Source organism: Nomascus leucogenys, chromosome 18 (assembly GCF_006542625.1).
Source record: "Nomascus leucogenys isolate Asia chromosome 18, Asia_NLE_v1, whole genome shotgun sequence".
NCBI classification, from domain to species: domain Eukaryota; kingdom Metazoa; phylum Chordata; class Mammalia; order Primates; family Hylobatidae; genus Nomascus; species Nomascus leucogenys.
In genome coordinates, this window is record NC_044398.1 from 55086761 (window position 1) to 55108382 (window position 21622).

The 21622-nt window shown below is 39.4% G+C and overlaps 1 protein-coding gene across 11 annotated transcripts in view; it reads left to right on the forward strand.

Moving 5' to 3' along the window:
- ABI1 (abl interactor 1) overlaps window positions 1-21622 on the forward strand; it is a 118847-nt gene that overhangs the window by 41443 nt on the left and 55782 nt on the right. The window lies entirely within an intron of this gene.

The window sequence follows — 21622 nt, forward strand, 5'->3', positions numbered from 1 at the left end:
TTAGTGTTTTTCTGTCTGCGCCCAGCTTATTTCACTTACCATAAGGTCCTACAGGTTCATCTGTTGTGTCATGTTGCAAATAACAGAATTTTTTTTTTTAAGGCTGAATAATAGGAATCGTAGTCCGTTTAAATAAATATATATGTATATCCCCCCCATATTTTCCTATTCATCCATTGATAGACACCTAGATTGATGCTGTGTCTTGGCTATTCTGAATAATACTTTATATGCTTTGAGTCCTTTCATATTTATTAAGAATTGTTATATATCCCAGAATATGCTCTGTCTTGGTAAATGTTTTGTGTGCATTTGAGAAGAATGTGTATTTTTCTCTGGTCAGGTGGAATGTCTATAAATCTCATTAAGTCAAGTTGGTTGATAATATTCAATTCTTCTGTATCTTTACTGATTCTATGTAATTGTTTTATCAATTATTAAGGAAGGTAAATTGAAATCTCCAGCTATGATTCTGAATGTCTGTTTTTCTTTGCATTTTAGTCTTTTTTCTGTTTGGTGTATTTTGAAGTGATATTAGGTACACAAATGCTTTGGCTTGGTAGGTCTACTTGGTGAATGGACCCTTTATCTTTGTAAAGACTTTTTATCTTGGGTAGTATTCTTCAGAAATCTGCTTTGTCTGATATGAATACAACCATTCCAGCTTTCCTTTTATCCTCTTTTTCTGCCTCCTTGTGTGTTATTGGAGTGATTTTTTTGGGGGGTGCTGATTTGCTGTAACACTTTGTTCTGCTTCTCTCTTTTATTATTTCATTCGTGTTTGTCTTAGGGCTTCTGGTAAACATCTTTAAACTTTTTAATATCACTTGAAGGTAGACTATGCTATTACTTCAGGAGTATGTTTAAGACTTTGTAATAGTTGATTCCACTTCTCTCCTGTCTTAGGGCTGTTGGTGTCATGCACTTTCTTTTTTCTTTTATTGAGACGGAGTCTTGCTCTGTCACCCAGGCTGAGTACAGTGGCACGATCTCAGCTCACTGCAACCTCTGCCTCCCACGTGCAAGCAATTCTCTGCCTCAGCCTCCCAAGTGAGCAGCTGGAATTACGGGTGCCCGCCACCACACCTGGCTAATTTTTGTATTTTTAGTAGAGACAGGGTTTCACCATCTTGGCCAGGCTGATCTTGAACCCCTGACCTTGTGATCCACCCACCTCGGTCTCCCAAAGTACTGGGATTACAGGTGTAAGTCACCGCGCCTGGCTTGTGTCACGCATTTTCTTTTTGTGTATGTTTTAAACCCCACAATGCTTTGCTCTTTTTTTTTTTTTTTTTTTTTCCTGAGACGGGGTCTCGATTTGTTGCCCAGGCTGGAGTGCAGTGGCGTGATCTTGCCTCACTGCAACCTTTGCCCCCGCCTTCCCCTACCCCGCCTTCCCAGTTTCAAGTGATTCTTATGTCTCAGCCTACTGAGTAGCTAGGATTACAGGTGCATGCTGGCTAATTTTTGTATTTTTAGTAGAGACAGGGTTTCACCATGTTGGCCAGGTTGGTTTCAAACTCCTGATCTCAAGTGATCTGCCTGCCTCGGCCTCCTAAAGTGCTGGGATTACAGACATAAGCCACTGTGCCTAGCCGTTATTTTTGTTTTGAAAAGCAACCAGCTTTGAATGAGATTTAATATGAGGAAAGTAATTCCTTTATATTTACCCATAGTTATTATTGCTGATCAGAAAATATACATTATATGATTTGAGTCCTTTCAAATTTGTTGGTAATTTTTTTTTTTTGAGATGGAGTCTTGCTCTGTCTCCCAAGCTGGAGTGCAGTGGTGCTATCTTGGCTCACTGCAGCCTCTGCCTCCTGGGTTCAAGCCATTCTCCTGCCTCAGCCTCCCGGGTAGCTGGGACTACGGGCATGCGCCACCATGCCCGGCTATTTTTTTTGTAGTTTTAGTAGGGATGGGATTTCACCATGCTGGCCAGGCTGGTCTCAAACTCCTGACCTCAAGTGATCTGCCTGCCTTGGCCTCCCAAAGTGCTGGGATTACAGACATGAGCCACTGCGCCCAGCCGGGAATTGTTTTATAGCCTAGAGTTTTGGTGGTTTTTATTCCCTTGGAATACTTTAGCATGAAGTGTTGCTCTATTCTGCTGGTGATGAGTTCTTTCAGCCTTTGTCTATCTAAAAGAGATTTTTGCTTTTTCTCCCTGTTTATTATTGTGGCAGAAGATGCATAAGATAAAATTGATCATTCAACCATTTTTAAGTGTACAGTGGCATTAAATACCTTCACATTGTTTTGTAATTATCACCACCATTCATCTCCAAAACTTCTTTCCTTTTTCCAAACTGAAACAGTGTACCTGTTGAGCACTAACTCTCCATCCACAAGTGATCCTCCCACCTCAGCTTCTTGAGTAGCTGGGACTACGGACATGTGCCATTGTGCCCAGCTTATTTTCATGTTTGGTGGTATCCTATTGCCTTTTTAGATTTTAGGACAAAATTGATATAGATTGGAACTTTGCTAAAATAATTTTTTTTGTAGAACAGAATCTAGTATAGAGTGATTCATGCTGGATCTTGGGGACTTGCACAGTGTCTGGCAAATGATTGGTTTGCAGTGTTTACTGAATTAAAATAAATCTCTTGGCCGGACGTGGTGGCCTGTAATCCCAGCACTTTGGGAGGCCGAGGTGAGTGGATCACTTGAGGTCAGAAGTTTGAGACCAGCCTGGCCAACATGGTGAAACCCCGTCTCTACTAAAAATACAAAAATTAGCCAGGTGTGCTAGCAGGCACCTGTAATCCCACCTACTCCGGAGGCTAAGGCAGGAAAATCGCCTCAACTCGGGAGGCAGAAGTTGCAGTGAGCTGAGATCTCGCCAGTGTACCTCAGCCTCGGCGACAGAATAAGACTCCATCACACACACACACACACACACACACAAAAGTCTTTGCAAAATTACTTAGGAAAAATATAATAGAACCTAGTTTTTAGTTGATTCTTATACATGGAGTGTAACCAGAGGATTACTGTACATTTTATGTATAGGCAGTCATTATTTTGCATGGTTATTGGAGATTATAAAAAATGGTGATGCATGCTCAAGGTATACAAAACAATCTTACTAGTCAATGGGTAAAATTATGGTTGTTCTGTGATCTGTAAAATTTTTTGTCAAAACATTAAAATCTCTCTTTTTGTTATAAATGAATAGAGAAATGAAAAAAAAGTTATGCTAATGTTTAGTATACCGTAATATAAAACATTCGAGGTATTGAGAATTAAAGGGTTTTATTTCTTTGTTAAAAAAGTAGTTTGAATAGTGCTTGCCACCTTCTCACTGTATAAGCTGTTATGAAGCACACATTTTTTTCTGTGCCTTGGCAAATTGTCATTCTCCTTTCTCTGTGTGGATCAGCTCCTCTCAACATTTTATCCTTTGGATTTTAAATGTTGTGAAATATCTTCTAGAGTTTCTTTAACGTAAAGTTTTTATGGGTATCATTTTATCTGTAGTATCTTCTTCCCTTTCTTCTCAGCCACTTTATTCATTTATGTTAATACATTTGCCTTCATGATATTCTTCTGGCTGCATATCTGTAGTCTGAATGGCAGCAATGTCAGCATTCCTGTATGCATTATTTCTGTTTTAATCCCATTTACATTCAATTAGAATTTCACCTCTAGCATTATCACTTTTCATGTCTTTGCTGCAGTTTCATCTTTGTTGGCCAGTTCTCTCTTGGATATCCAGTTTTGTAAAATGTCACAGTGGCTTATCATTTAGGGGACAGGGAAGCAGCACAACTATGTACTTTGTAGTCTGTGGATAAACTTAATATCAGATGTACAGAGACCGTTCACCAATAAACTTTGAAACAAAGACACGATTGGTAACCAGTAATGATGCTCATCTGTTACTTATGTGGACTTCAGACCTAGCAGCAAAGTTTCTACTTTGTGTGATTATTTATAGTTCTTGTGGTAACTGAAATTTATTTATTTTTATGTTTTTATGAGACAGAATCCTGTTCTGTTGCTCAGGCTGGAGTGCAGTGGCACAGTCATAGTTCACTGCAGCTTTGAACTCCTGGGCTCAAGTGATCCTCCTGCCTCAGCCTCCTGAGTAGCTGGGACCACAGGTGCACACCACCATACCCAGCTAATTTTTTTGGGTGGTGAGGTAGAGATGGGATCTTGCTATGTTGCCCAGGCTGGTCTTAAATTCCTTGCTTCAAGTGATCTTCCCACCTTGGCCTTCCAAAGTGCTGGCACTACAGGTGTGAACCACTGCATCTGAATGTAACTGAAATTTAAATTGTGTAGTTGGAGGACTGGTGTTAACTAAAATATGGTAACTGAAATTCATGCATATCAGAACTGTGCAAAACAACTGCCTATATTTTGTTTCTTCAGTAACAAAACATTTTCAAATTATTTTTCTTCTTTAATTATGAATATTCTCTGGGTTCTGCTGAGCTTACTGAATTCAATTCTCATTCTTTGGAAGATGTCTTAATTAATACAGATGTAGTTATTTCAGTAGATTTAAAAATAAAGCTGTTAATACTATCAGTTGACTTACTGAATCATAAAAAAATTAAGGTGACTAGGTAAATGAAGCTTTTGTAATTCTGTTAATTACATAGAATTACTTGGAACTCTTAAATGCAGCTGAAGTCTAATTGGCTAAATTTACTTAAAAACAGGCTTTTTGGGGGGCATTCTTAATTGGGGAAGTAAAAAGAATATTTCCTTGCTCTTCCAAATTGCTGTTTTTAAAAATTGCTTAAGTAAATGCATTGTAGTGAAAGAAATTTTTTTTTTAAATCTCAGCTTTATGAGGGATTTGCGTCTGTCATACTTTGCCTGTTGAGTGGTGTGTTTTTAGTTAAAATTCTGCTTTATAATCTCTTAATACAGCATAGATTATGTGCCAATTAGGACATAATCTCAAAATTTAGAATTCAGAGCTTGTTTGAGTTTTCAGTTTCAAAAAATTTTTAAACTAAAAAAGAAAATTCATCTCCAATTCTATTAGGACTTGGATAAACTAAATCTTTAATTATTTCAGGAAAGAGTACCTTTCCTTTCAGTGTGGAGCTTTTAACTTTCTGTTTGTGTGTTGACATGTTTTAGATTTATAAAGTTTTCTACTTTAACAATTTTATCCCCCATTTTTCCCGTCTTAGATTGTTACCAAATATTAGTAGCTTTCTTTGGTAAAGAAATTACTGAGAAGTCCTTTCTGTAACCAATATTCACTTCTTATTTTGTAAGTTTTTAAAAGATTCTTATAGTGATATTTCTTATGACACAGTAGTCATCTAAAGGTGCCAGTCACTTTTCCTGGAAAATATAGGCAGTAATATCAGGAGAAAGTATGCAGCTGTTAAATTCTTTCACGTCACCAACTTTTTCACAATTAAAGTATTTGCTTTGTAGAGTGCTTAGCAATGTCCATTATGATTTCTTTTTTCCATTGGCAATTTTGGGCTTCCCTCAAATCATGGAACTTAGAACTGGAAGGGACATTAGATCATTTGGTTTATTCTCTGATTTTATAGTTCATGACACTGATGCCCAAAAAAATAAATGATTTGCCTGAAGTTGTAGGTAGCTAGTATAACATTAGAAATCAAAAGATGGGCATCTTGACTCATAGATGATCCACTGATTTTCTCTTCTGTGCTACAATGCCTCCAATTTATAATCAGAGTCTTCAAAATTTAGGAACTGGATGAATTGCCCCATCCAGTCTATTTCTACAGTGGGCTCACAAAACCTTATATAACAAACCTTCAAAGTAACTGCATCTTTTAGGGGACTGTTTAGTTTTATATAGGCAAAAACCTAGTTACTGTGGGCACTGGGGAGGTAGGGTGGGTACCTAGAATGGAAACGCTAACTGAGTCAGTGCTCTGGTTTCTCAAATGTTTTGTTAGGATCCTTTTACATCTTAAATTATTGAGGATCCACATGGGCTTTGGATTCATTGGGTAGATCTTCCAGTATTTATCATCTCAGATATTCAAACAAATTTAAAAAGTATTTAACTCATTTAACAATAAAAGAAATCCACTGTTAGTACAAATAATATTTTAATGAAAAAAACTGTTATCCAAAACAAATAAATTTATGAGAAGAGTGGCATTGTTTTACATTTCTGAAAATGTCTTTAAAATGTTTAGTAGACAATCACTGGGTTCTCATGTCTGCTTCTTCACTCTGTTGTGATTTGTTGTTTGGGTTGAAGTGTGTGAAGAAATTTTGCTTCACAAAAATATGTAGTTAGAAAGACAGTATCTTGAGGACTTCAGGAGTCTTTAGATCAGTCAGAGAACTATTGCTTTATGTGGTTATTACAGTTTAGTCCCTATAGATATGTATTGCGAATATTACATGCAGGCCATCATGCTCCCATTTTAAAAGAATCACCCAATTTGATAATACATCCCCACCTGTAGTTTCTTTTGGCTCTCCGTCATACATTTTTTGTTTCATCCTTACCGACTACTTGGTGATATTTTTGATGCCATTATCCCCATTATGAAGAGGCTTCTTCAGATTCCTAATGGATTGTTGGTGTTTATCTTAGATTTCCTCAGCCAGTTTCTTAAAGGTGTTTCATGATTTTTTTTTTGGGGATGGAATCTTGCTCTGTGGCCCAGGCTGGAGTGCAGTGTCGTGATCTCGGCCCATTGCAACCTCCACTTCCTGGATTCAAGTGATTCTCCTGCCTCAGCCTCCCAAGTAGCTGGGATTACAGGTGTGCACCACCACACCTAGGTCATTTTTGTATTTTTAGTAGAGACAGGGTTTCACCATGTTGACCAGGCTAGTCTTGAATCCCTGACCTCAAGTGATCCACCTGCCTCAGCCTCCCAAAGTGCTGAGATTACAGGCATGAGCCACCGCATCTGGCCATTTCATGAATTTTAACATCAAGCAGGCTACTCTTCTTTGGCACTTACTGGCTGAGTTGTATGTTCCCCGCCCCCCCCAACAAATTTATATTTTGAAGTCGTAACTCCCAGTCCCTCAGAGTGTGACTATATTTGGAGATGGGGTCTTTGAAGAGGTAATTAAGTTAAAATGAGGTTACAGAGTAGGCCCTAGTCCAATATGACTGGTATTCTTGAAAGAAGAGGGTGAAGACGCAAAGAGAAGATGGCCATCTATAAGTCAAGGAGAAAGGCCCTGAGAAGAATTCAGTCCTGGTAACATGTTGATCTTGGACTTGTAGCTTCCTGAGTTGTGAGAAAGTAAATTTCCTAGCCACTCACCTGTGGTACTTTGTTATGGCAATCCTAGCAAACTAATACAGCCCTCTTATGTTGTCATTAGCACTATCACTTTTATACTTTTTTCCAGCTATTATGGATATAAACTTTCACCAGAACCTTCAATATGGACAGAAAGATACAATGTAGATTGATAAGTGTCATTTGCCGTTCAAAATCAGAAAAGCATGACATGTTCAGTCCTTGCCCAATGGCTAGGAGCATTCATTAGCACTCACTTGATGTGGCTGATTTACTGTGAGAAAAGTATGTTAATGGTACTATTCAGTACTCTGGTGGGTTTGTGTGCACATCTAGTATTTCTAAGATGAACCATGCTATGCTGTGTTGAGTAATGCCCCCAAAAGATATCCCTAATCCCTGGGAATGTGGATGTTACTTTCTGGCAGAAGGGACTTTTTCCAAGTATAAATTAAAGATCTTAAGATGGGAAGATTATCCTGGATTATGCAGTGGGCCATAAACGTAATCACAGATGTCCTGATAAGAGGGAGGCAGAGGAGGATTTGACATAGAAGAGCAGCAGGTGGTGTGGAAACAGGAGCAGAGATTAGAATGATGTGGTGACAAGTCAAGGAATGCTGGTAGTCACCAGAATCTGGAAGAGGCAAGTGAACACCCCTTCCTGAGCCTTCTCAGGGAGCCTGTCCCTGCTCACTCTTGGATTTGATCCTGTAAGATTTTGTTCAGGTTTCTGGCCACAAGAACTGTTAAGAGGATAAATTTCTGCTAAAAAATTTATACAGATCTTTGCATAAATTTATACAAATCTTTGTCAGAGATTGGTTCTTCATGAAATAGATTAAAATTGGAATTTTAAAAGGATGTTATAAAATTATATAATATTCTTAACATCATAAGGAAAACACGAAAAATTTCTCAAGTTTCCTGCCAAAGTCCTATTATGAAATAGTATTTTTTATCTTCAGCTTTGTTGTTTTAAGACTGATATCTAACCAAAACAGTTGCTAATTTTCCTGTTGTAAATATTGAGGACCAATAATAAAATGATTTAGAGCAAATTTCCTAACTCCCCGTCTTTGGAAGGAAGACACCTTTTATTATTTCAAATTAATTAAGCATGCTTGCTTTAATTATGGTTATTAACACGATAAATTTATAGAGGAACAAGCTATAGTAGAGATTACACTAATATAGAATATAGATTCTTCTCTGAATGTAAATATATGCTACAGAACACATACATTCTTATTTGGGGGCTAGAGGGACGAAGCCTTGTCTTGGCACTAAACTTTATTTCAATATTATCTAAAATAAAATTTTCTTAATTATTATATTGATAAACATTTGTTTCAAAATTATTCTACAGGGATTCTTAATAGCACCTAGCAGAGGGCCTAGTACTACTATGAGCTTACTTATAACCTTACTTATAGTAAGTTACTTCGTGTTAATTGCAGGAATTTATGAATTTTAATATATTTTAGATATCTGAAATTTTTGAAATTAAATAAAAGATACTCTAAAATATACCAGTGATTTCTGATAGCATTAGGTTTTCTTCCTTTGTATTTTCTTTCCTTCTCCTTCTTCCCTTCTCCCTCTTACCCTTTTTCTTCCTTTCCCTACCCCCTTCCTTTTTTCCTTCCTGTAACATTTCCTGCCAAGGAAACACATTTTGGCTAAAATATAATTTGTATCAGTTAATTTTTTTTTTTTTTTTTAAAGAACAGGTGTACTAAACTCTCCCAGACTATTAGTTACTGGTGTGGTAACCAGACCTTCATGCCATCAGAAAAGTTACACACTTCATGTTTATTGAATAAATAATCTAGTGCAGGGGTCTGTAAACTGTGATCCATGAGCCAAATCTAGTCCTTCCCCCTCCGTTTTTATAAATAAAGGTTTATTGGAACATATCTGTGTTCCTTTGTTTACATATTGTTACGGCTGCTTTTGCTGACACATGGCAAAGTGGAGTCGTTATGACAGAAACCATATGGCCTGCAAAGTCTTAAAGATGTACTCTCTGATTGTGTCCAGAAAAAGTTTGCCGATCCCTGATGTGTTATACAAACATTTACTTCAAAAAATTTAAAAAGTGTTCTTGGGATTTAACACCGTTTTCTCTATTTATAGTAAGTAACATTTTTTTTTTAAGATAATTTTTCTGGAGGTGGATTTGCTGAAATTCCTTAAGGAGCCAGAAATTTTGAAGAGTGGGGCTGGTGCAGATTGCATGATGATACAAGTTGTACATGTTTATGGCTTCATTCCTACTATATCCCCAGCATATAGGGTTAGCTTGTGTAAGATATGATGGAAGAAGTTCTGTTAGGGGTTTGGTATTCTGACACCAGTGGGGTACTGCAGTACTGTTCTGACACTGATCACACGTAGTTAGTGCAGACCACACAAGGGAAGGGCTCAGTTCCACAAGTCTGCCTTCATTTCAGGTGCTAGTGGCAAGTAGGGTCCCCATTCTACCCATACTTATGGCCAACTAGCTACAAATCTGGGGAGTTTCCCACAGCCCCTCTCAGGGTTGATAATTTACTGGAACGATTCAAAGATTTCAGGGAAAAACTACCCATATGATTACGATTTTATTTAACGGATACAGATCAGGACCAGCCAAATGAAGAGACACACAGGGCAAGGTCTGGGAGTTTCCAAACATAGAGCTTCCATGCCCTCTTCTTGTGGAATCAGGGCATGCTACCCTCCTAGCTCATCAGTGCGTTCACCATCCAGGGAGCTCCACCAGGCAAGCTCCACCAGGCTTCAGTGTCTAGAGTTTTATCAGGGCTAGTGCTGTTTTCTCACAGTTTTTGGTTTATGCAGAAAGAAAAGTAAGATTAATTAGTGTTCATATGTATTATAAGTTAATGAACTGTTGTTGGGTAAGGCTTATATTGATTCTAAGATTTTCCCCCTTTTTTATGTGAAAATGAAAGTTTATAGTAATATTTTTGTTTTATTTTTATTTTTTTTATTTATTTATTTGGACATAGGGTCTCACTCTGTTGCTTAGACTGGTGTGCAATGGTGTGATCCTAGCTCACTGTATCCTCAAACTCCCTGGCTCAAGGGATCCGCCCACCCAGCCTTCCAAGTAGCTAGGACTGCAGGTGCATGCCACCATGCTTGGCTGATTTTTTCATCTTCTTTTAGAGATGGGGTCTCACTGTGTTTCCCAGGGTGGTCTCGAACTCTTGGGTTCAAGTGATCCTTCTATCTTGGTGCCCCAAAGTGTAGAGATTACTGTGAGGGCTAGTTTTTTTTTTTTTTTTTTTTTTTTTTTTTGAGACAAGTCTCACTCTGTCGCCCAGGCTGGAGTGCAGTGGCACGATCTCGGCTCACTGCAACATCCGCCTCCCAGGTTCAAGTGATTCTCGTGCCTCAGCCTCCCAGGTAGCTAGGATTAAAGGCGCCCGCCACCATGCTCAGCTAATTTTTGTATTTTTGGTAGAGATGAGGTTTCGCCATGTTGGCCAGGCTAGTCTCAAACTCCTGACCTCAGGTGATCTGCCTGCCTCGGCCTCTCAAAGTGCTGGGATTATAGGCATGAGCCACCGTGCCCGGCCACTTGTTTTTTTAAATGTCCTTATTGGCCAATAAAATTGGCAGCAATACTTTGTACTTCTCTTTCTGTGTCTGTCTCTCTCCCCCTCCTTTATTACCTTTCCCCCTTCTCCCCTACTCCTTTTCTTTGTCTGTCTGCCTCCCCTCCCTGTCCCCTCCCCCTTTCTTCTGGAATCTTTTAAAAACAATTTATTAATCTGTGAAATCCATAGTTAGAATAACCCAGACCGTTTCATCTCCCAGTTACCTTTTTTTTTTTTTTGAGACGGGGTCTCATTTTGTCACTCAGGCTGGAGTGCAGTGGCGTGATCTCAGCTCACTGCAACCTCTGCCTCCTGAGTTCAAGCGATTCTCCTGCCTCAGCCTCGCGAGTAGCTGAGATTACAGGCACGTGCCACCATGCCCGGCTAATTTTTTGTATTTTTTGCAGAGACGGGGTCTCATCATGTTGGATAGGCTGATCTTGAACTCCTGACCTCAGGTGATCTACCTGCCTCAGCTTCCCAAAGTGCTGGGACCCAGTTACGTTCTTTTAACACATGCATACACACCAACCCACCATCCCATCCCTGAGTGAACAAAGAATGAAACTTGAACCATCACCCTTATGGGGTCAGAATATTATTTATTTTTAGGATAGAGAATAGGGGCAATGCTATGAATTTAGTTTCTGTTCTAGGAGTAAACCAACCAAACATTCTTCTTGTGGTAATAACAGAATAGTTCCTGTCAAATCAGTCTTCTTACAGATAACTTAAACTCTGAACAAAATATAAAAAACAAAGAGTACCTGAAGAACAACTCATAGCAGACAAACTACAGAGAAGAGATTGTTATTATACACTTTTAAAAATGAAACAGCCCTGGTTGGTGTGCTATTTTTTTGTGTTTTTTTTTAACAGAGTCTCGTGACGCCCAGGCGGGAATGCAGTGGTGTGATCTCAGCTCACTGCAACCTCCGCCCCCTGGGTTCAAGCAGTTCTTCTGCCCCAGCCTCCTAAGTAGCTGGGACTACAGGCATGCACCACCACGCCCAGCTGATTTTTGTATTTTTAATAGAGGCGAGGTTTCATCATTTTGGCCAGGCTGGCCTCGAACTCCTGACCTCAAGTGATCCATCCACCTTGGCCTCCCAGAGTGCTGGGATTAGAGACGTGAGCCACCATGCCCAGCTGGGTTTGCTATTTTTGTAGCTAGTTTTGCACCATGCTAGACAGCTAAAACTCAGTTAGGAAACTGCATATAGCTTGTGACCCAGAGGGCAGAGTTCGTGGTGACCGCAACAGCTGGAAAGTGAGTGGAAAGAGAGACTGAAGGGAAAGAGCCCCAAATTTTGCATTAAAACTTTGCCCGTATTACAGGCTGAGCTGTGTGTGGAGCAAACTGCATGCAACTCAGCCAAGGATAAAAGAACTGAACAAAGATTTCAGCTGCTGCCCATCTTGGAGGAGAAAGTCTGCCGTTTAAGTCAAGCTAAGTTTAGTATAAACTTTTTTTTTTTGAGGCCAGGTCTCACTCTTGTCCCCCAAGCTGGAATGCAGTGGTGTGATTATGGTTCACTGCAGCCTTGTCTTCCTAGGCTCAGGTGAAGCCTCCTCCTCCCACCTCAGCCTCCCAAGTAGCTGGGACTATAGGCATGCACCACCACACCTGGCTAATTTTTTGTGTTTTTTGTAGAGATGGGGTTTCACCATGTTGCCCAGGCTCGTGTCGAATTCCTGGGCTCAAGCGATCCACCACCTTCTGCCTCCAAAAGTGCTGGGATTACAGGCGTGAGCCACTGTGCCCGGCCTACTGTAAACATTTTTTGATTGTTTTTTCTTTTCTACTTCTTTATCTTTTCATTTTTTCTGCCCTTGAAAATCAAAACAGTTTTCAAAGGACTGTAGCAGAATCTAGAGTTTCTGTAAGATATCATTTACCACATATAAAATGTAATCTAAAATTACCATACTTAGGAAGAACCATGAAAACATGGCCAATATTCAAGAAAAAAAGATAATCAATTGAGATAAAACTTGCAATTACATGCATGTTGGACAAATGATGATTTCTTACGTGTGACAACTTGTGGATTCAGGAACTTAAAACTTTTTATAGTCAAAGGGAATTTTAGAATACTGATTCTAGTCTGATTCATTGTTTTTCTCATTTATCTAAGGTCTAACTGGCAATTACCAGTTTGTTAGCCTCTTTCACTAATATTACTCATTTTCTTTCCTTCTTGGTGTACTTCTTCCCCTGTAAGGTGTTAACTTGTTTAGTGTATACGAGTCAAGGACCAGGAGATAGCAACCATTCTGACCATCTTAAATATAAATTTGCTCTCCACAAATAAGGTCCAGAACTCAAAAACTGATCTGCTGGGGAAGCTATAACCACTGATGGTGCCACAGGAATTGCTGAGTTTAAGAACCTTATGCAAGGGTTTCAGGCCATGGCTTAGAAAGCTGCTGCCATTGTTGCTGCCTCAATTGCCTCTTGACACCCACAAACCTGGTGACTGGGCATTGAACTTGGAGTCCAGCCGTTGTTTCCAGTGGGGTTGCCTGTAAACATCCAAACAGTTGGAGAATGGACACTGGAGCATCAATTTGGAAAAAAAAAACTTATTTCTTGACTTACTTTGCCAATAGGAAATGTAAAGTGGTAATAAGAGATCTCCACTTCACTTTCAGTTTCCAAATCCCATGAAAGTATTTTGTTGATAGATCAGAAATTGTATCCAGAAGCCTGGTGGTGAGAACAACTGGACAATGTTGATTTTAGCTTTTTAGCTTCTGCAGTGCAAGCAGATACTCTCGGGGCAAGGATTGGGAGGGTAGAATGAAGATTGAATGAGCTGGTTTTACAGCATGGCTTGAAGGAATAACAGTTGAATTGGGTCTTAAAGGAAGCCTGTTCATTTATCATGTTGATATGGAGTATAGATGCATTCCAGTCTGAGGTAATGGCATTAGAGAAAGACATGCATGGTTTTTTCAGGGTGATTAGAATGTAGGGTATGATTTCTGCAATGAGGAAAGTACCTGGAGATCAGTTTGCAAAAACCTGAAGTTCTAAATTATAGCTTATTTTCCTTTGATTTGGTTTCATTGCTGAGGCTAATTGTGTTGTGCTAGGGGAGTAGCTGGTATCCTTTGGCTTCTTCTCTGCTTCTTCTATCTGCTAGGTGCTGGAATTACATAGCTCCTGAGTCAGAGCAATATGCGTAGCAGAAATAAGCATCGGTCTTCCTGAACCATCAGATGGCAGACTGACGTGAGATGCCCTGAATCAAAGGAAAGGCAGTATCTTTTGGAAATTGGAGACTCTGTTCTTTGCTTTTAGGGTAAACAGCTGGCAATCCTGCTTCTGTTCAATATGCTTTTTGGAGAAATGAATCACCTAAGCCTACAATCTGCCTCAAATAATCTATATTTGTGGGGTTAAGGAAGCAAACCTTCAATCCCTCCCTGTTGATCACAAAGCGTGGGTGAAACCATTTCTTTGTTGTGTCCTAAAATATGACAACGGAGTGTTCTCATTTCACTTAGAACAAAAACTATCTTTTTTTTTTTTTTTTAAATAAAAAGTGGCTTTGGAACTGTCCTTGAGCTGGGTATAAACAGCTAGTTTGGGAGTCTCCTTCCAAATTTCGTGTTCTTTTGGTTGTCTGTAAGCCATTCATTCACCAGGCTACTGCTCAGACCTCTGAAGTCTGAGTCTTCACAGTAGCCTAATCTTGCTTTAAAGTCTGGAAATGGATTTTTACTTCCTATGGTTCAGATACCATAGCATGGCATAAAAGGCTCATTGATGTGGTCTCTTCAACTCTCGTATTTCTGCCATGCCCAGCTTCTTGAAGTGTTGCAGACACAGCTGTAAATTTGTGTGTCTTTGCTTTTCCAATTATCTGTTTGTCTCACCTGGAATACAGTTTGTCCTGTTTCTGTTCTGCCTAATAGGAACACCATCTGAGGTCTTCACTAATCAGCTCAGGATAGAGTTACTGGCCCTCTCTTTGTTTTCATACCTTCTAACTTATTCCTTCTTTTACATTGATTTTTGAGTATATGTTTGTGTTCCTTACCTTACTCTTTAAAGATAAGGACCATGTTTTATTCATCTCTGTATCTTTATTACTTAGTAACTGGCACTTACATAGTTTGATAAGGATATGTTGAAAGAATAAGGCAGTGTGGTGTACTTTGGAGTCATACAGACCTGTGTTTGAAGCCATGTTCTGTCACTGTGTGATTTTTTCCTACCTACCTAACTTTTTGAGTTATCTCATATGCAGAATTTGGACAATAGTGCTAACCTTGGAGATTAAATAAGGAATTGCTTATAAAGCATTTACCTTTACATAGTGTTGGCATTATTAGTCATCATATCTGTCACCCCTTTTTTCTCTTACATTCAATCTCTCTTGTGTTTCCACTTCCAATAAACATTTAACGTGTATGTCTTCCCATCTTAAGTTTTCCTAACCATGCCTTTTGATATATTACCTTTCTCTGTTGTCAGTTTACAACCAAGTTCTTGAATCTGCTATTTCCTGGCAGCTTCTTCCTTCAAACATATGTATGCCTCAATCCATTGTAATTTTTTTTTTTTTTTTTTTTTTTTTTGAGACGGAGTCTCGCTCTGTCGCCCAGGCTGGAGTGCAGTGGCGCGATCTCGGCTCACTGCAAGCTCCACCTCCCGGGTTCATGCCATTCTCCTGCCTCAGCCTCTCCAAGTAGCTGGGACTACAGGCGCCCGCCACCACGCCCGGCTAATTTTTTGTATTTTTAGTAGAGACAGGGTTTCACCGTGGTCTCGATCTCCTGACCTCGTGATCCACCCGCCTCGGCCTCCCAAAGTGCTGGGATTACAAGCGTGAGCCACCGCGCCCGGCCTTTTTTTTTTTTTAATACAGAGCCTTGCTCTGTCACCCAGGCTGGAGTGCAGTGGCGCGATCTAAGCTCACTGCAACCTCTGTCTCTAGGGTTCAAGAGATTCTTGTGCCTCAGCCTCCCGAGTAGCTGGGAGTACAGACATGCACCACGACGACTGGCTAATTTTTGTATTTTTAGTAAAGACAGGGTTTTGCCATGTTGGCTAGGCTGGTCTCAAACTCCTGACCTCAGGTGATCTGCCCGCCTCAGCCTCCCAAAGTGCTGGGATTACAGGAGCCACCATGCTCAGCCGATCTATTGTATTTGACTTTGTTTCCTTCCACTCCCTGGACATTGCTTTTGCAGAGTCATCAATTATATCTTTGTTCTTAATATATTAGGATTTTTTTTTTACTTCATCCTTTGTACTACATACCAGAATTTTTTTTTTACTTCATCCTTTGTACTACATAATAGGTTTGTAATTATGTTTATTTATATGCTTACTTATTTAATGGCTATTCTTTCTTTTGAGGTTAAGTTTAATGATGACAGGAACCTTATCTGTTTTGTATGTCACTGTATCCCAGTATCTTCAGTAGGGCCTGGCAAGGAGTTGATCCTCAAGTCTCTAAATTTTCAGTGTGTCACTTTAGAAAATCTGTAGTTCTTTGCAAATAGGGCACAGGTGTCAATTTTATTTTTAGAAAGGTTCTCCATTTTGAAGCAGAATGGATACACTCTAGTGTAAAATTTCAATGATCAATTATTCGGTTCAGAATGTTAAACAGATGATTTAATGTGATCACTAAACCTTTTTGCCTGCATGTTTCCTGAAAAAGTCAAAATTTGGGAAATTAAAAAGGATGACGTAGATTAGAATTTGTATAATAATTTAGTATTACTGGTGTTTGCATTGTTCTCTACATTTCCACCCTGCCTTGCAATTCTTGTGAAATGACCAGGCAAGAGCTATTTAACCAAGAAATAGGAGAGCAAATGGACTTCAGTCATTAAAAAATCCCTGTGCCTGTTACTTTTATTAAAAACCCACACCCATTTCTGTCAGATGAGGTCATGTCAATCCTTAAACTTTGCCTTTAGGCTAAAGATAAAGGGAAGCATGGTATAAAAGATTGATCTTATTTCCCCTTGCTGCTCTAGTTTTCTTCTTTTCCCTTTTTTCCCTCATACTCTGTGCTTCAAACATCCTAATTTATTTGCTCTTCTGGAAGTGTATGTTTGTAGTGCTAGTCCCTTTGCCTGGAATGTCTGTCTCCCCTATTTCTTCTGCCTAACTCTTGCTCATTCTTTAGTCTTCGTCTTAATTGTCTCTGCCTAATGGAAACCTTTTCCTTGCTCCCAGAACGCTGGGTTTAATTTTTCCTAGTACTTCTGTATATACCCCTGCATGACAGATAGCTTCTGTTTGATCTTCCTGATCTGTGCTTTCCTTTTTCTCTCCTGTTCTTTGCCCGGTAGGCTTACTTGTACGGATTTCGTCAATCAGTATCTGTGACTTGGATCACAGTTCAGCTAGTGTAGAAAACAGGTAGATTGGAAGCAGTGAGAAAGGCCAATTCAGAATATTTATTTCCCTGGTTTCTTCGCTGTGAGGTTACCTTGGGTTGGCAGTGTCCTGACACAGGTACTGCCCCCTCCAGGTGGCCTTCTCTGTGTGACTTTCTGTTCCGCATTGTTGTAATCTCTCCCACCCCTTGCCATTTGGATTTAGAAGTACTGCTCCTGCTGTTAGCGCAACTTCCTATATTTCCCAGGTTTTCCCCTTTCCCCTCATCACTCCATTGTGTTTACTTCCTTTGTATGTAAATGCTCTGTGAATGATCGTCATTGATTTATTGTATTAGTTTTTGATTGGAAGTCTAGCTAGTATATTGCCAACATATATTATTTGTGATACTGCCTTCTCTTTCTCAAACAATTGCCTGTTTTTGCCTTTGCCCTCATTTTACGTAAACAGGAGCGTCAATCGGTGAAATTCTAAAGCACTCTACCCACTTTAGATAGGACAGTGCTGTTTTAGTTTATATTATATATTGAGATTCTCTGTAAGACTTGATTTGAAATTGGGGTTGAACAATAAAAAAGGTTTGAAAATTAGTGACTACAAGGGAAAAAATCCTAAATTACTTTTAATGGCATTTAAAGGTTCTTTAAAGGTCTGGCATCTGGCGCCTGCCTTAATTTTTTGCCTTTTCCTAACTCTTCTTGGACTTTTAACTTCCAGGGATAACAAATGTTCTCTCCCATGTTAGTGTCTTGACATATGTTATTACAGACATGCATCACCTAGCTAATGCTCACTCTTCGTTTAGTTCTTATTAAGCTAACTTTTTTAAAAGGGTGGTTTTCCCCTGTTTGTCCTTTCTGACCTGTTTCCTGCCAGCAAACATGCTATTAGGAGTCTCTGTTAACTATTTTTGTGCCATCCTATACTTTCCCTTCATAGCATTTATTATTTGAATTATATAGCTATTTGTCCGATTGTTCGGTATGTGCCTTCCATAGGAGGTCTATTATGGTCATTGCTCTATTCCCATTGTCGAGCATGCATGCATGCATTTATCCAACAAATAACAGAGAAGGATGTTAGAGTGGAAGGATAATCACATCATCTCTTTGGAGGAGTATGATGCAGAATTTAGGGCCATTAGAATTCTTCACTGTTTTGAATGAGGCCATCCCCTTTTAACTTCAGTTAATGAAAAATCAGTGTGTCTTTTTAGAGAAATTTTATTGGATTGCAAGTTAAGGGCATAGGACAAAGAGCTTTTGATTTTGAACAGTTTGAGAATAACTTGCTGGTATGATGCTCTCATTGCCCCTAAATACTGTGGTGTGTATTTTCTTTTTTCCTTTTTTTTTTTTTTTTTTTTTTTTTTTTTGAGACAAGGTCTGGTCCTATCGCCTGGGCTGGAGTGCAGTGGGGTGATCTTGGCTCACTGCAACCTCCGCATCCTGGGCTCAAGTCATCCTGCCACCTCAGTCTCCTAAGTAGTTGGGACTACAGGTGCGTAACACCACGCCTGGCTAATTTTTGTATTTTTTGTAGAGACAGGGTTTTGCCATATTGCCCAGGCTGGTCTCAAACTCGTGAGCTCAAGCGATCCGCCTGCCTTGGCCTCCAAAGTGCTGGGATTGTAAGTATGAGCCACCGTGCCCTGCTGCGATGGTGTGTATTTTCTAGAAACAAATACATTTTACTGCATAACCATAGTACGCTCATCAAAGTCGGGTGATTACCACTGATACATTGCTACCATCTAATCATCAAATTCCATTCAAGTATGCCAGTTGTTCCAGTAGTTTCATAGGAAAGGATCCAGTTCAGAAACATTTAAATGTCATGTCTCCTTCATCTTCCTCAGTCTGGCACAGTTCCTCAGTCTTCTCTTGACCTCATCTGACCTTGATCCTTTTTTTTTTGAGATGGAGTTTTGCTCTTGTTGCCCAGGCTGGAGTGCAATGGCGCGATCTCGGCTCACTGCAACCTCTGCCTCCTGGGTTCAAGTGATTCTCCTGCCTCAGCCTCCCAAGTAGCTGGGATTGCAGGTGTGTGCCACCATGTCCGGCTAATTTTGTATTTTTAGTAAAGATGGGGTTTTTCTATGTTGGTCAGGCTGGTCTCGAACTCCCGACCTCCCAAAGTGCTGGGATGACAGGTGTCAGCCACTGCGCCTGGCCCCTTGATTTTTTTTTGAGGCAAGGTCCTGGTCTGTCACCCAGGCAGCAGTGTGATGGTCCTGTCATGGCTCGTTGCAGCCTCCACCTCCTGGGCTCAAATGATCCTCCTGCCTTATTTTTTTGTTTTATTTTGTAGAGATGAGTTCTCACTATGTTTCCCAGGCTGGTCTCAAACTTGAGGGTTCAACCATCCTTCCACCGTGGCCTACCAAAGTACTGGAATTATAGGTGTGAGCCACCATGCACGGCTGACCTTGATAATTTGGAAAATGTATAGCCAGTTGTTTTGTAGAATGTGTCTCCATATAGGTATGTGTAGTGCTTCCTTGTGATTAGATTCAGGTGTTTTGTTTTTGTTTTTGAGACAGTGTCTCACTCTTTCCCCCAGGCTGGAGTGCAGTGGCGCGATCTTGGCCCACTGCAACCTCTGCCTCCGGGGTTCAAGCGATTCTCCTGCCTCAGCCTCCTGAGTAGCTGGGACTGCAGGCACATGCCACCATGCCCAGCTAATTTTTTGTATTTTTAGTAGAGACGGGGTTTCATCATGTTGGCCAGGCTGGTCTTGAACTCCTGACCTCAGGTGATCCACCTAGGTTGGCCTCCCAAAGTGTTGGGATTATAAGCGTGAGCCACTGTGCCCGGCCCGATTCAGGTGATATATTACAGATGACTTTTTGAAGGCAGTAGTTTCCTATTTAAAAGCTACTCTCACTGTCTTAGTTTTTTTTTTTTTTTTTTTTTTTAACGTTTTTATGGTTTATATTGTAAAATTTTTTTCCAAGTGTTTTTAGTTTTGTGTCTTTAGAATCTATGATAATCTTGAAATCTAGAGGAAGCCTGTAGAGAACTTGGCATGCCCATCAAGATGTGATGTCCCTAAAAATATTTTGAAAGAGAGCAGCAAAATGTACTGTCAGAGGAATTTTTTTCAATTAATTGGGAATAATTGATTTTGCTATAATTTGTCATTAAGATCATTTCTAATTGAAAAATTCTTTGGCTTTTGAATTGCAAATGGTACTTGAACTTCTAACGCATAAATAAATGTATTTAATTATGGCAGAACTTATTTCTAAAATAGCCTTCTTGGTTAAAACAAATTGTGCACATTTCATCTCTCAGTTTTAGCTCTGAAATAGTTTGAAAATCCAAACGAAGGCAGTCAGAATCACTGTTCTAAGCCTATTTTTAGATTTTTTCCCCTTCAGTTGGTTTCCTTTCTAGCCACCTGCAGTTTTATGTGCAGTTGCACGTGCTCATTTTTTCTAATTTCCCCCCTCCCCTGAAGCTTGGCAAGCAGCTTTATTGCTTTTGGTTTGTTCTTTTTGAAGAGCACAGTGTAAATTATAAAGCCTTCATTGAGTATTTAAATGTATTTTAAAATATTTTTGAGAAAGTGCAGCATAATTATGGAATACAGGACACTCTGCCTCTAAGAATCCTTTCTGATTATAGTTCTTGATATTATATTAATATATATTAATATGCAGAATATATCTTTTTTATTCTTGCAGGTTTTTTCTGTTTTTAAAGATTTGTCTGGATGACAGAGCTTTGGGAGATGGAACTGGAAAAAAAGCTAAAAAACTTGCCTCTTCTAATCATATAACTGGATTCACAAAAATACAGTGATACTTATTTTAATAGGAGTACTATTGAATTTACATTTAATGTAGTTAATGATATATTTGAATTCAAATGAAACAACATCATTTTGTGTTTTCTACTTATGTCATCTGTTCTGTCTCTTTTTTCTTCTTTCTTAGTTTCTTTTGGATTAACTTCCTTTGGAGATTTGTTACGTGTGAACATGCTGACTCCTGCTTGTGGTGAATTTTTTCCTTATGTGTTTTGTAAATTTGTGTTGTGAGCTTATTTTAAGATCTCATCTGTTGAGATCACTGTGCCACCTAAGGGATATACCATTGATAAGCTAAGCTGAAGGTATATTCCCTGTTCTGCTAAGTGTTCTAGGATGCTGTCAGTCCAGGACTATTTATACTTTTTGAACCTGAAAACTTCATGGAAATGTGTATATTTTCTAGAACATTCCCCAACCCCACCTCAGTGTGTGCGCCTTAGTTTCCTATAGTTGCTGTAACAAATTACCACAAATTTAGTGGCTTATAACACATCTTTATTATCTTACAGTTCTGGAGGTCAGAAGTTTGAAATGGGTTTCACTGAGCTAAAATTAATATGTGGATAGGGCTGTGTTCCTTCTAGAAGCACTAG